This window comes from Rhinatrema bivittatum, chromosome 7, assembly GCF_901001135.1.
Source record: "Rhinatrema bivittatum chromosome 7, aRhiBiv1.1, whole genome shotgun sequence".
Taxonomy (NCBI): domain Eukaryota; kingdom Metazoa; phylum Chordata; class Amphibia; order Gymnophiona; family Rhinatrematidae; genus Rhinatrema; species Rhinatrema bivittatum.
Genome location: NC_042621.1, coordinates 186,658,993 through 186,673,173, shown reverse-complemented (window position 1 = coordinate 186,673,173; position 14,181 = coordinate 186,658,993). Strand labels below are relative to the sequence as shown.

The 14,181-nt window shown below is 40.8% G+C and overlaps 1 long non-coding RNA gene across 1 annotated transcript in view; it reads left to right on the top strand.

Moving 5' to 3' along the window:
* Positions 1 to 4,854, top strand: part of LOC115095636 — a 39,149-nt gene extending 34,295 nt beyond the window's left edge. Inside the window, exon 2 of the long non-coding RNA XR_003857833.1 lies at positions 1,030 to 4,854. This is a non-coding gene — a long non-coding RNA (uncharacterized LOC115095636). The remainder of the gene's footprint in view (positions 1 to 1,029) is intronic.
* The last annotated feature ends 9,327 nt before the right edge of the window (positions 4,855 to 14,181 follow it).

Genomic DNA, 14,181 nt, shown 5'->3' with positions numbered 1-14,181 from the left:
TGGATGATTGTGCCCAGTTCTGGGGACTCCACCTTCAACAGGATGGAGGCGGTCCAGATAAAGGCTACCAAAATGGTGTGAGGTCTGTACCAAAAGCCATGTAAGATGAGGCGTAAGGACTTAAATAAAAATGTGTACTCGAGAGGAGAGAAGGGGACTATGATAGGGGCATTCAGATACCTCAAAGGTATAAATCAGGCACAGGGTACAAACCTTTTTCAGAGGAAAGAGGTCACAGTATGAGAGGGGCAGACTCAGGAGCAATGTGAGAAAATAATCTCACTGAAAGGGTAATGGATGCATGAAATTGACTCCCAGTGGAGGTGGTAGAGACTAAACAAAAACATAATTCAAGAGTAAACTAGTAGCAAAGAAGTGAAATGAAACCCAAAGATCAACTGGGGTCTATATCAGTAAACCAAGAATGAAGTTGGGCAGACTAGATGGACCTAATGATATATATACAGTATGTTGTCTTTATATATGACAGGTAGGAACAGAGCTGGAAGGTTGCAGTATTGCAATCAAATCACTCTGTACTCCCTGAAGAACAAAGGCAAGGGAAGAGATATAAGGACAAATAAAGGAAGCATAAACTAACAGTACTATATAGGGTAAACCGACATGACTCAGTTGTCTGTAAACCGACATGATGTTTTTTTTTTTTTACGAATGCCGGTATATAAAAGTTATAAATAAATAAATAAATAAATAGACAGTTTGGTAATCAGACTTGAACCAGCAGGTACAACTCTCAAGAAACCAACCAGAATGATGCCAGCAGAGAGGTAAACAACTGGCTCCAGATTTTCAAGGCTGATCTGGAGCCAGATAGCAACCCTTGCCAGCAGATTAGTAATAGATACTGTCCAGTAATGCTACAAGACTTGTTCCTGCAACAGCCTCACTAGTTTTGGATAGCTGTTTAGATTATTATAAATCTTAGTGATAAGACATAGGGAGAAGGGTGAGATGTTGACTGGGTGTTGATCAGATTAAATATGGGATTTTATATTCTGATTTATCCAGGATGGTAGAGAATCAATGAAGAAGAAAGCAGTAACTGACTTGGATAAGAAGTGATATCCTACAAGCAGCCAAACGTGTATGGTTGACAGCTGAAGTATATGCTTGCAGAGTGGACAGGAGTAACTGGGATGACTGGATGGACCAATTGATATTTTTCTACCATTATTATATTTGTATCTACTAAAGAATCTCATGCTATTGAAATTTTTACTTTGCACTTTTATATTTTGAGCTCAGTGAACAAATGTTACGTTGGACCGTGACCAGCTTCACTTACGCATGTATCGCCGCAGGCATGCAAGCACTGCCAACACTGTCAGACCCCTTCTGCACCCAGCCTCTGGCCTTGTCCTTCAGGTTCCGTCCAGCATGGCTGCAATGCCAACAGCCACTGCTCCTGCAGATTGAGCCCCTTACGAGCGCACAGTGGATCTTAAAGGGGTTGCGGTGGGAAAGTCCCTGTGGCGCCCTTTGATGACATCATGGACTCCTCCTTTTTAAGGCTCCTCAGGACGCTCCTTTCATGCCTCAATAACAGGTCTCCTGATGTGCCCTTTGCTTTTCAGTGCTCATTTTGTTCTTGAATTCTTGTCTTCTTGTCCTGTTCCAGCATTCCAGTGTTCCTGCCTTGTTCCCACTCCCTGACATATTCTTGAGTCCCTCCTGCCTGGCCCAAGTCTTTGTCATGTCCTTCCTTGTCTTTATCCTATCTTCCTTGGCTTGTCTTCCTGGATTCTGACCTCAGCTTAGACTTTGACCATTCCTTGATTGTGCCTGGACCTGTTCTTCTGCTTTGGATCTGACCTTGTCTTGTCTGCTGCCTGCCCTGACTTCTGGCCTGTCATCTAGCTTCTACTGTCTGCTGCCTGCTCTGATCCCTGGACCACCTTCTGGTATCTGTGTCTGCTGGACCACCTTCTGGTATCTGTCCTGCCCAGACCCATGTATGGCCCTGGACTCTCACTCTCTCAACCACCATTGGGATCAATGTATGACCTGCTGACCACCAGAACCCAATGGCTCAACATGCAGGGATGATGGCTGGTATAGGTGAAGCTCCAGCCTGTCCTGCCACAGGGCTCATTCACTAGCTGTCAGTGTTGGCCTAGTGGGTTCACCCACTAGGCAGCGCCAACCTTACCAAAGCACCAAGGGTCTACCAATACCAGAAGTGTTACACAAAACAAGTGACTGAACTTGTTCATATGGAAGTTTATTCATCTAAAAAGTCAAATAGCTACTACTGTAAAAACTGAAATTCAGAAGATATTTTTGAAGAAGAAAAGATTCATAACAAAAATATTTGGAGTATACAGCAGAAGGACTTACCATAGACATTGTATTTATGCCATCTGCTCTGACCACTATATAATACCTTGTGGTTGTGATAAACAGACTGGTGTTCCACTGCATAAATATGGAACTCAGTGAGTTCTTGTATGTAATACTGTGAGCAAATTGTAAAGTAAATCTTGTAAGCAAAACTGTCTTCCCAAGCTTCTCATTTTATTCAAGAGCCTCCTATGTGGGATAGTAACAAAAGCTTTGCTGAAATCCAAGTAAATCACATCAAGTACTGTTCCTTTATCCAATTCTCAAGTCCATGCTGCCAAGGGTTCAGCAACCCACTTGATTGTAGATAATTCAATATCTTTTCCTTCTGCAGTATCTCCATCAATTTTCCCACCACCGCAGATATTAGAGACAACATTATCTCTATTTGTGAGTACTAGGTCAAGTATCACACTGTCTCTTGTGGGTTCTATTACCATTTGTTTGAGCAGAGCCCCTTGAAGGACATCCACTATCTCTCTACTTCTTGTAGATTCCGCAGAAGGAATAGCCTAATCTACATCCAATATGCAAGATAAGGAAGGATCTTTGAAATCTAAGCAATTCCTCTTTCAAATATGTCACCTGCTTTTCACTGCAGACAACTGAAAGCAAAATGGACAATCCATGGGGAGGAGGAAGGAGAAGGGGGAAGGAAGTCCGCTCTCCCTTCAATTTGCCTTTTGCCACTGCTGGTAATTATTTCCATCTGGAGACGAGAGAGCTATGGTCGCTGACCTGTGACGTCAGCTTGGACGTACCCCCCTTTGACTATAAGAACTGTGGAGGGGTAATATTACAGCAGGAGGAGAAGGGAGGAGGTCTGCTCTCCCTGCGATTTGCCTTTTGCCACTGCTGGTAATTATTTCCATCTGGAGATGAGAGAGCTGTGGTTGCTGACCTGTGACATCAGCTTGGATGTGACGTCCCCCCCCCCCCCCTTTAACTATAAGAACTGCGGAGGGGTGGTGCCCCACTGCTGCCGGCGCCTTGTGTAAGCCACGCGTGGCTTGGACCAGCTTAGACCGGAGAGACCGGGGACCAGCAGAATTATTACCGTGAAGTTTTTTATTGGTAAATCTATATGGGCAGAAAGAGGAAAGCGTTGATTGTAACTTCTTCTCCAATGCAACAACAACAATTTTGACCAATGGATCACCACGTGGTTAGAGTGGTGGAAACGCCGAGAGAGGACAGTTTGGGAGCCTTTTCTTTAGTCTCCCTAAGTCCAGGCATGGGTCCGAAGTCTCCCCTACAGCCAGTCAGATTTCCATCGAGCGACATGGCTGCTACTATGGTAGGTGTGGCCCAAAGGGACTCTGGCCTATCGAATCAGGCCGATTCTCAATGGACCAAGAACTTGGTTACATCTGTAATTCAAGATGTACAACAACAACCTCCTAGTATTGTAGGTAACTATAGCCCTGTAGTATTACAGGGGGGACTATTCTTGTAAATAGTGATATTTTTAAGCTTCATATTTTATACGTTATGCCTTATAATTTGTAAATCGTTCAATTTTACCCTATCTGTATATTCACATGTTCATTGTTTCACTGTAAAGCGCTTGTTGCTGATTTTCGTTTAATGTGAACCGATGAGATGTTCTCAACGTTCATCGGTATATAAAAACTTCTAAATAAATAAAATACATAAATGTTACCTTGGATGATCTAGGGAAAATGATATTAAAACTTGCTGGTAATATAATTAATATGAATGACTCGCTACTAACTGTGATTAAGGATAACAGGAATTTAACTGAAGAGCAGGGCAAGAAAATAGCTAAATGTGAAAATGAGTTGATTTCTATGACTAACAGAATGCAATTAATACATAACTCTGAGAATGCCTTTATTAATGACAGTTTAATTATTCATAAAGATTTAGAATATGTGGAGAATTTATTAAGAGCAAGAAATTTAAGAATTGTTAATTTCCCTATGACTCGTCTTTTATCTCCAAGGGAATTGTTCAAAAAATTTCTAAAAGAGAATCTGTTGTATGAAGATGAGGAGATCCCTAAACTCTCTAAAATATATTATTTGCCTAAAAAGTCCTCCAAAGAAATGGGAAGACAAAATGTAAGGGAAGCCACATCTTCATCTTCACCAGGTATATCGACCTTCTTGGAATAGTCGGTCGACCTGATTAACAACAGAGCTACTCTAATAATATCGTGTGTGGCAAAACAAGATAAGGAGAATTTTTTTTTTTTTTAAATTTCTGTCAGAAATATTTTATTTTGTGGTCACCGAGTCCAAATCTTCCCTGATGTGGCAAGGACCACTCAGGTGAAGAGGAGGACCTTTCTATCTTTGAAAAGTAGAGTGGTTGCATTAGGTGCCACTTTTTACTTAAAATTTCCATGTTTATGCTTGATCACTTTTAAAGGAAAAATTTTGGCTTTTGTGATCCAGTTCAGTTAGAAACGTTTATAGTGGATAAAAATCAGGTATTAACATGCCCAGTAAAAAAAAAAAAAAAAAAAAAGTAATAACTCCCTACTCCTTAAAATCTTTTTTTTCCTTGGTATGCTATTTCTTTTGATGATTATTTTCTTCTCCCCAAATTATAGGAGATATGAGCAATGTATTAAGTGGATTATTGATATGGAAAATATATTGTTATGTTATGAGTATGTTGATGTTACATTGTACAACATATTTTCCTGTTTTTCGAGATGTATGTCATCGATGAAAATTAATAAAAATTTAAATTTAAAAAAATGGACAATCCTTAAGTCTCCAAATGGTAGACCTTGGGACATAAGCACCATAGATGTTACACTGAATAAAAGACATTCTGCTAATAGTGACTAATATAAAATTTGTTTGATTAGTACTTAGGTCTTTGGAAGAACTATTTAAGAAGAAAACACCTTAAGGTTGGATGGGTGGGGAAAAATGGGAAGGAACAAACAACTTTTGTAAATACCAGCCTGTTTTTTTAAGTTAAAAGACAGTAACTTAAATACACACTAGTAAGTATTCAAAAGACAATATCAAGCTAAGACAAATATATAAAGATTTCAAACCATGCAAAAGTGCAAATTGCAGCCTGTCAGCGATCTGTTCCGCGACTGACCAGCTTATGGACTGATTGCATACAGCCATTTAAATTACTTTGACAGTATGTCGTCACCTGAAGCTCCCTGAAGATGGAGTCATACACTCCAAAACACTGCCAAGTCGGAGGATGCACTTCAGGACTGTACATGCTATCTACTGTCTTGTGGAATGAGATAAGTGCACACATTCGTTTCACATTATACAGTGCTTGCACTCGTGATATAGCCCCAGAAGGAGAATATCGGATGTCCAGCAACCTATGATTAGACAAGCCCAGTGCTCCAAGGGCTTCATAATATAAGCCAGAAAGTATACTGTGGCAATATATGATGGTTGCAAGACATCCTTTTTTACAGAGTTCTTTCTATATATCTATGTGTTCAGCAATTTTGTTCTTTATTATAGTCTCTACCATTTTCCATGGCACAGATGTCAGACTCACTGGTTTGTAGTTTCCTAGATAACCCATTGAGCAATTTTTAATAATTGACATTACATTAGCAACCTCCAGTCTTCAGGTACCATAGAGGATTTTAATGATAGTTTACAAACTACTAATAGCAGGTCCGCAATTTCATTTTTCAGTTCTTTCAGCATTCTGGGATGTATACTATATGGTCCAGGTGATTTTCTACTCTTTAGTTTATCAAATTGCCCTATTGCATCTTCCAGATTCACTGAGATTTGTTTCAGTTCTGGTGAATCCTCACCTTTTGAATATCATTTCTGGCATGAGTATCTCTCCACCAATCTTATAGTCCTCTCTACCTCAACAGATCATATTATATTGTATGACCATCATCAAGAAATGTTTTCACACCGTATGTTTTCGGCCTTATATTTATCATTGGTCAATCATATAAATGCAATTTTTTAAAAGATTTTTTGAGCAATTAATAATGAGTCTCAATTCAATTCTTGAAAAAGGATGAATGTGTCCAAAACATGATCTCATGTCGGTGGCAAATGACGCTTCAGAAATCCATTGGTTATAAGCTCACAAAGGTGTTTCAAGTGCACTGGCTATGAGATCACAATGGCAGTCAACAATTGAGAAAAATTTTATTTGGGATGTAAGGCACCTGAAATTGAATTTAGATGGTATCAGTAGGTCTTCCCTGCTCCTATGCTTCCTAAGGTAGGGACTATCCCTCCCTAAGGCGTGGATTTTCTAAGGTCACAGACCTTAGAAAATCCGGCGATAGTGGGGGGTGAGCCTGCGAAAGCCGGCAGCGATCACACTTCTACGATGCTATCGCTGCCGGCTTTAGCACCCAATAGCGCCATCGTAAAAGGTGGTGCTATCAGGCGTGAAACTGGCGGCGAAAAGGACCCTTACCTTTTCGCCGTCAGTGACATCTTCACAGTGTCCACCCCGGTGCCTCCCCGACTCCTCCCCTTCCGGTGCGGACACCGCCCAGAACCCGTCCCGATCTAGGTATCGCATGCGATCACTAAATTGGGGCGGAGTCCGCACCAGAAGGGGAGGAGTCGGGGCAGACTCTGCAACGACTTCGCTGACGGCAAAAAGGTAAGGGCCCTTTTCGCTGTCACTAGCGCACCCTATAGCACCACCTTTTATGATGGTGCTTTTGGGTGCGAAAGCCGGCAGCAATAGCACTGCGGAGCTGCGATCGCTACCGGCTTTCGCAGGCCCGCCCCCCGTTACTGCGCAATTCAGGAAGCCGCAGTAGCTTAGAAAATCTAGGCCTAAATTAGGAATAGGGATTAACAAGAAAAAACTCCAAAAATTCTAAAAATCTCTTACTAAGTCTTGAGGCAATGCTACCAGACATGTTGCATACTGCAAAAGTATCCATTTCCTTCCTATTTTGTGGTACCAGACTAGTGAGGCCTAGCAACAAGAAATAGGGTAAAACACAGAATAGCTCCTACTACATCAAACTGTAAATCAAACTGCTACACTGATCTCTTTCTGCCTGCCTTTATGCAACCGAACTCACCAACAATCTTGCAGGTGATGCTGTTATGAAATGGTATGCTTCTCTACTAACATCTAACCCATATTCTAGGCTGGGAGCAATCTAGTGGTGATCCCAAGGTGTTGCCACAGATGCTAAGAGATTTTCTCTATGATCTTAGCGAAAAACTGAACATTGGCCACCGGTCTATAATTTTGTCTTTAGTTCAACTTGACATAATGTGTAATCAAATATAGAATGCATTTCTTCTGTCCATTTTCAGATGTTAGTGATTTCAGAAGTGTGACTTTGCACATAGGGAAGAGGGATAGTGAGCATAATGCATATTGTAAAGAAGGTTGGAATGTATTGCATTCTTCAGAGCAGGAGCGATTGTAAAAAAAAAACATGGAAATGATATTTTTTATGTCTCTTCCAGGATACAAGGCCTCAAAGAGTTTAGGCTCCTAAAGTTTGGAGTTAGGCCCCTAAATTGGCCTTTTGAAAATGTACTAGACTGACTCCCTAAATTTAGGGTTGTAAAAAGTAGGTGCTTACAGGGGTGGAGTTAGAGTAGGGAAGCAAAGTTAGGGACTTAGAACTGAATTTCAGAATTAAATATCTAAATTAAGATCCTAAATTTAGGGAATGAATAGCAGGCCTAAATTTTGCAGCCCAAATTTAAAGACCTAAATTCATGTACTTTTTCAGCTGTAAAGTTATGCTTCCAAGTTAGACTGAAAATAGGCAACAAACTGAGGATTCTAACTTAGAATTTTTAAATTTAGCTCAGCTTTTTTTGAATATTATCCCCATTATTTTAACATAGAATGTCATTGCTTTTATTTGATGAAGTAGATGAATAACCTTTGGCTATGGAGATTTCAAAGTTCCAAATCTGAATAAATCAAGGCCTGGATAAAACTGTAGTGATTTTGCATAGCTTTGTTAAATGTTCCTAGAAACATGTAGAAAACCCCACTGGGGCTCTTCTAGTAGGAATATACCATCTGAGTAGGTAGAATAAAAGTCTATTTTGCTGGTGTAGAGCGCCCCCCCCCCCCCCCCCCCCATCTCCCTATGTGAGTTGCTATAAAAATAATGTCATCACATTATAAAAATCAGGGATACCATTTTGTAGTGTGGATGTATGAGGTAATCTTTGAGGAAGTAGCATGGAATTTTTCCTGTTCTTGGTTTTGTTCTTTATTTTGAGAAGACTGTGTCCTTGGGCTTTAAAGAATAAGATCTGGGTCAGATGGAAGAAAGAGTAACTCATCTTCTCTTTATAAGAAACTGCTTTTACTTCTTTTTGGACTTTGCTTTGGAGAAAGCTTTGTCCGCTCTTCATCTTTTGTTGCTTTTTTGAAGCGTGAATTCTTATGTTTGATCCAGTACCTAAATTCCCCAGGACCTAGATTAATTAGTCACTATCATGAAGAAAAGAGATTTTCAGGAGTCTCTCACTCCTAGAAATCCAAGGACCCTTCAAAGGTCAAGCTGAGGAATGGATTTACAGGCATTCCTAAGAGGAGGAGAGAGCAGTAAGGAGAAGAGAACAGGCATCTATCTGGTGTTAACCACCTCATATCATCAGGATATACTGGAGAGTTGTGAATAAGAAATAATTTGGATTAAGGTATGAAGAATGGGACTGCATTGTATACCAACTAAATTCGGTGACCTATGCTATTCCACCAATTCTGGGAGGGAGTTTCAAAACTAAAGGGATGAGGAACCGAAGGGGTAGATTTAAAAGGCCCGCACGAGCGCCCATGTGTGCAAGATTCCTGGCGTGTGCACATGGATGCAGCTATTTTATAACATGTGCATGTTCGCACATGCATGTTATAAAATGTGATTCCCGCACTCACATGCGTGGTGAATTTTAATGTCTCCACGCTCATGTGCAGGCGGGTGGCCTCCACGCGCAGGGGGGAATTTTAAAAGAATCGTGTGTCGACACGATCGACCCTTTGCCCAGTTCCCTCCCAGTCCAATAAAGGAGTGGACTGGGAGGGAACTTCTCTAACCCTAACCATATCCTTCCTCCCTCTTCCCCTATCCTCCCCGACCCTTAAACCTATCCTAGCTTTCCCCAATTTTTCTGTTTTTATACTTACTGCTCCTCTGGAGCAGAAGTAAACTGTGTGCGCCAGCCAGCTGCTGGCGTTCACTTCCATGGGACAGCATCTAATGGCGTTGTCCCAGCTCACCCCCCGCCCCCAGCCTGCCCCTTTCTTTAGGCCCAGTACTTCTGCGCATATCAGGAGCTATGTATATGGTCGGGCCCTTTCTAAAATACGCTCGGTGAGCACAGGTCCCGGCCACGTGCGTAACCCCTGGTATTTGCACTCACGGGCCTTTTAAAATTGACCTGTAAATAAACATACTTTCATCAGTAAAGAGGCACAGATTTATTGGGAGAGGATTATGTAGTGGGCTGCATTGCCCTATGAGGAAAGACTAAAGAGGTTAGGACTTTTCAGCTTGGAGAAGAGACGACTGAGGGGGGATATGATAGAGGTGTTTAAAATCATGAGAGGTCTAGAACGGGTAGATGTGAATCGGTTATTTACTCTTTCGGATAATAGAAAGACTAGGGGGCACTCCATGAAGTTAGCATGGGGCACATTTAAAACTAATCGGAGAAAGTTCTTTTTTACTCAACGCACAATTAGACTCTGGAATTTGTTGCCGGAGGATGTGGTTAGTGCAGTTAGTATAGCTGTGTTTAAAAAAGGATTGGATAAGTTCTTGGAGGAGAAGTCCATTACCTGCTATTAAGTTCACTTAGAGAATAGCCACTGCCATTAGCAATGGTTTCATGGAATAGACTTAGTTTTTGGGTACTTGCCAGGTTCTTATGGCCTGGATTGGCCACTGTTGGAAACAGGATGCTGGGCTTGATGGACCCTTGGTCTGACCCAGTATGGCATTTTCTTATGTTCTTATGTTCTTATGAATATGGACTTGTAATCATTACACCTTACAATCAGTTATCAGTAAAGTTATGTTGGAACCACATTCTTCATCACCATTACATATTAAAGACTGTAAAACAACACTCGGGGCCTTGGAGAAAAGTCCTCTTCTGACAGGGAATCCTGGAAAGTAATGGGCTTATGAACGTATAGGAAGTTGGGCATCTTAAGCTCTTGGATTTGGAGTTGTCCCTTGGACTCCTCAGTGAGGACCTCAGTCCAGGGGTTGCTTATATAACAAAGTCAGCCTGGAAAATTTTAAATCCTAAATAATTCTAATCAGCCTCAGATTCCCGATGAAGACCGGCCTGGGGATACCACGTGGTCTGCTGAGCGCGGCTCTGTCACGGCCGCGCTCGGCAGATCACGTGACTAGCGCGACCGGCCCACCGAGGGATGCCTGATCCCCGATAGGCAAATCCGTCCCTAATTCTAATGCCTGCTCAGTGATAGCCCTATTTATCACAATAATGCTGTAATTTAACTGTTGAATGCTTTATAAAGCATGCTATTTAGGTGAAGATATCAATTATCAATCACCAAATGCCCATGGAACCTAACCTCATCTCCAATACAACCTATTTTAAATAGCAATTTAGTAATCACTTAGATCAATTAAATCTGATATTATCTAAGAGAGTACTGTGCTGCCATTTCATAGACAATTAGTCTCAATCAATAAGCACATCAACATTGATTCAAACAAAAGTCCTGGCATGTATCCAAATTCTGCTGAAGCTAAACACAGAGAAGTAATTCGTCACACCTAATGCCACATACACATTACAATAGGTGGTGGGAAGATAAAAAAATAGAACTGTAGAAAATGAAGCTCTCACATAAACCAGGACAGTAAAAAGGTGTTTACCTAGAAGAAAAAGCCTTTGAAAATTGCTCTCCCCTCCCAATAATGTGGGGGGAAATGGAGCGGCACTGGAGACAGGAAAGAGTGAAACCAGCAAAGTATGTGCAGGAATTTCATTTTGAAATCTTGGTGTCTGCTTTACTCTATGCACTTTGCACCCACAAAGTACACAAAGTGGAAAGGAGGCTTAATAAGGGGAAGATTAAGTAAGCAGGAGGATGGGATAGAGGATAAATGGTACGACGATAGGGGAAGAAGAGGTGGGGTTCTAGTGTATGGCTGTATTTAAAGTGGTATTCAAAATGTTTTAGTTTAAATTTTATGTGTTGTAAAATGTGTAAGGATTGTTTTAAATGTATTTGAGTGTTGCTACTGCAACTTAATTTTTTGTAAACCGTCTTGAAATGAATTTGAAAGTCGGTATATAAAGTGAAATAAATAAATAAATAAATAAATAAATAACCCTGGAGCACAGCACAAAGGAAAACTATATAGGGAGTTAATTGATCCATAATCCTCAATACAAAAAGTGCCAGCTATTATACAAATAGGCATATATTTCTCAGTTTATATCAGATTCCTCCATGTGTTATGGGTCTCTCTTTCCCTCACATTGGGGCAGATTTTTAAATGAGCGCGCGCAGGATACATTTGTGCACGCTACCTGGCGCGCACAAATGTATACCCGATTTTATAACATGCGCGTGCTGCTGCGCACATGTTATAAAATCTAGGGTCGGCGCGCGCAAGGGAGTGCACACTTGTGCACCTTGCATGCGCCGAGCCCTAGAGGAGCCTCAATGGCTTTCCCCGTTCCCTCCAAGGCTGCTCCAAAATCGGAGGAAACTTTTCTTCCGCTCCCCCCCACCTTCCCCTCCCTTCCCCTATCTAACCCACCCCAGCCTTATTTCTAAATCTAAATCCCCCCTACCTCATTTCAAGGAGTTACACCTGCCGGCACGCCATCCCCCGGCACAGCCACTGTGCCGGAGGCCTCAGTCCCGCCCCCGGACCCCTCCCCTTTTTCAAAGAAACCTACAATGGCTTCCTTACCACTTGTTTTAGAGATTCCTGGCTCGTCAACGATTCCAGGTACGGGGTTGAGCGGGAAACTGTGGAGGACGAGGGGGTGAAGCAGCTGAGGATGATCTCAATTTCTCCATTAACAGTAAGACCTGATGCAATTTTCCTGGAAGGGATTTGGATAATGCTAAGCACAATAGAAAGTTCAATGAAAACTCTCTCTGTGGCAACAGTTGAAATTAAAAACCAGGCAATTAAAAATAATAATTTAATAACAAATTTCACAAGTAAAATGGAAGATATGAACAGACAAATGAAAATAATTGAAAATAAGCAAACTAAGATGATTGAATCTGAAAGTGTTACTGCTAAAAGATTAGAAGCCGTGGAAAACGCCTTAAGAGCGCATAACCTTCGGATCTTGAACTTTCCTGTCATAAAATGAATTTCCCCGTTGGAATTGTTTAAACTTTACTTGAAGCAAGTTCTGAAGATTCCGGAGACAGCATTACCAGTAGTAGTAAAAGCCTTTTATTTACAGCAAAGTGTTCAAAGTGAAGAACAAGATCGCCCTTTGGACTTAACTAATATATTAGAAATGTCATCAGAATGCGAGATAAATCTGAGGAAACCTTTACTAGTGTCTTTCACTTTTCTTTTGGAAAGAAACCATGTAATGCGTCTGTTTTTTAGAAACAGACAAAGCTCTTTCTAAGGTATTCCTGTATGGATATTTCCCGATGTTATTAAATCCACTCAGACACGTAGAAAGGAGCTTCTGAGGATGAGACCTGACATTTTGAAATTGGGTGCTAAGTTTGTCCTTAAATACCCTTGCAAGGCATGCATCAAATACCTTAATGTAAACTACATCTTTTATGAACCAGAGCAGCTCAGAACATTCTTAGCGGGGCGAACCCCTATTAAAACTTCCACAGGCTTGGTGTAAAATAGTATAAAGTGGTAGCATACCCGACGACCTATCAATTAATATGCCTAGTTTATATATATACTGATGAAAATGTGCTCCTTTCTGCCTCCTCCTAATTATTAAATATACTTTTCTTATAATTTAAATGTCTATAATTAATGGACATGAAAATGTAATTATTTCTCCTGTTAATATTTTTATTCTTTTTATGACATTGAATTTACTGTACAGGAGCTTTTCCTGGTAAAATTTCCAAAAATTTCAAAATAAAGAATTAAAAAAATAAAAACAACAAAATTCATTTTTCATTGACTTTCATTTGAAAAGAAAATAAAGCTAACATACAAAATCCCCCAGCCTTCTAATCCTAAACACCACCTCACATCCAGGTCATGCTTAACCCTTCCACAGGAGTCTCCAATGTAGAAAGGGAAAGAAGCAATTCCCCTATCACTCCTGCCTTGCCAGCTCTGAGTTCAAAATGGCACCAGTCAGCCCTCAGGTCAATGCCATTTTATTTTTTTGCTGTACATAAAGCTCTGGAATTTGCTGTACATAAAGCTCTGGAATTTGTTGCCAGAGGATGTGGTTAGTGCAGTTAGTATAGCTGTGTTTAAAAAAGGATTGGATAAGTTCTTGGAGGAGAAGTCCATTAATGGCTATTAATCAAGTTTACATAGGGAATAGCCACTGCTATTAATTGCATCAGTGGCATGGGATCTTCTTAGTAATTAGTAACCAGGTAATTGCCTGGTTCTTGTGGCCTGGTTTGGCCTCTGTTGGAAAAAGGATGCTGGGCTTGATGGACCCTTGGTCTGACCCAGCATGGCAATTTCTTTTGTTCTTATGCTGGCCTCAGGACAGCCTGGTGAGGTAGGAGTGACTGGGGATTACTCCTTTTCCTATCCATATCAGAGACCCTTGAAAAACGGGTATGTACAGTCTGAGGAAGGTGGGAGAAGGACCATTTATTTTCGTTTTTTTTAATGTAATATTTTATTTATTTATTTATTTATTTATAGAT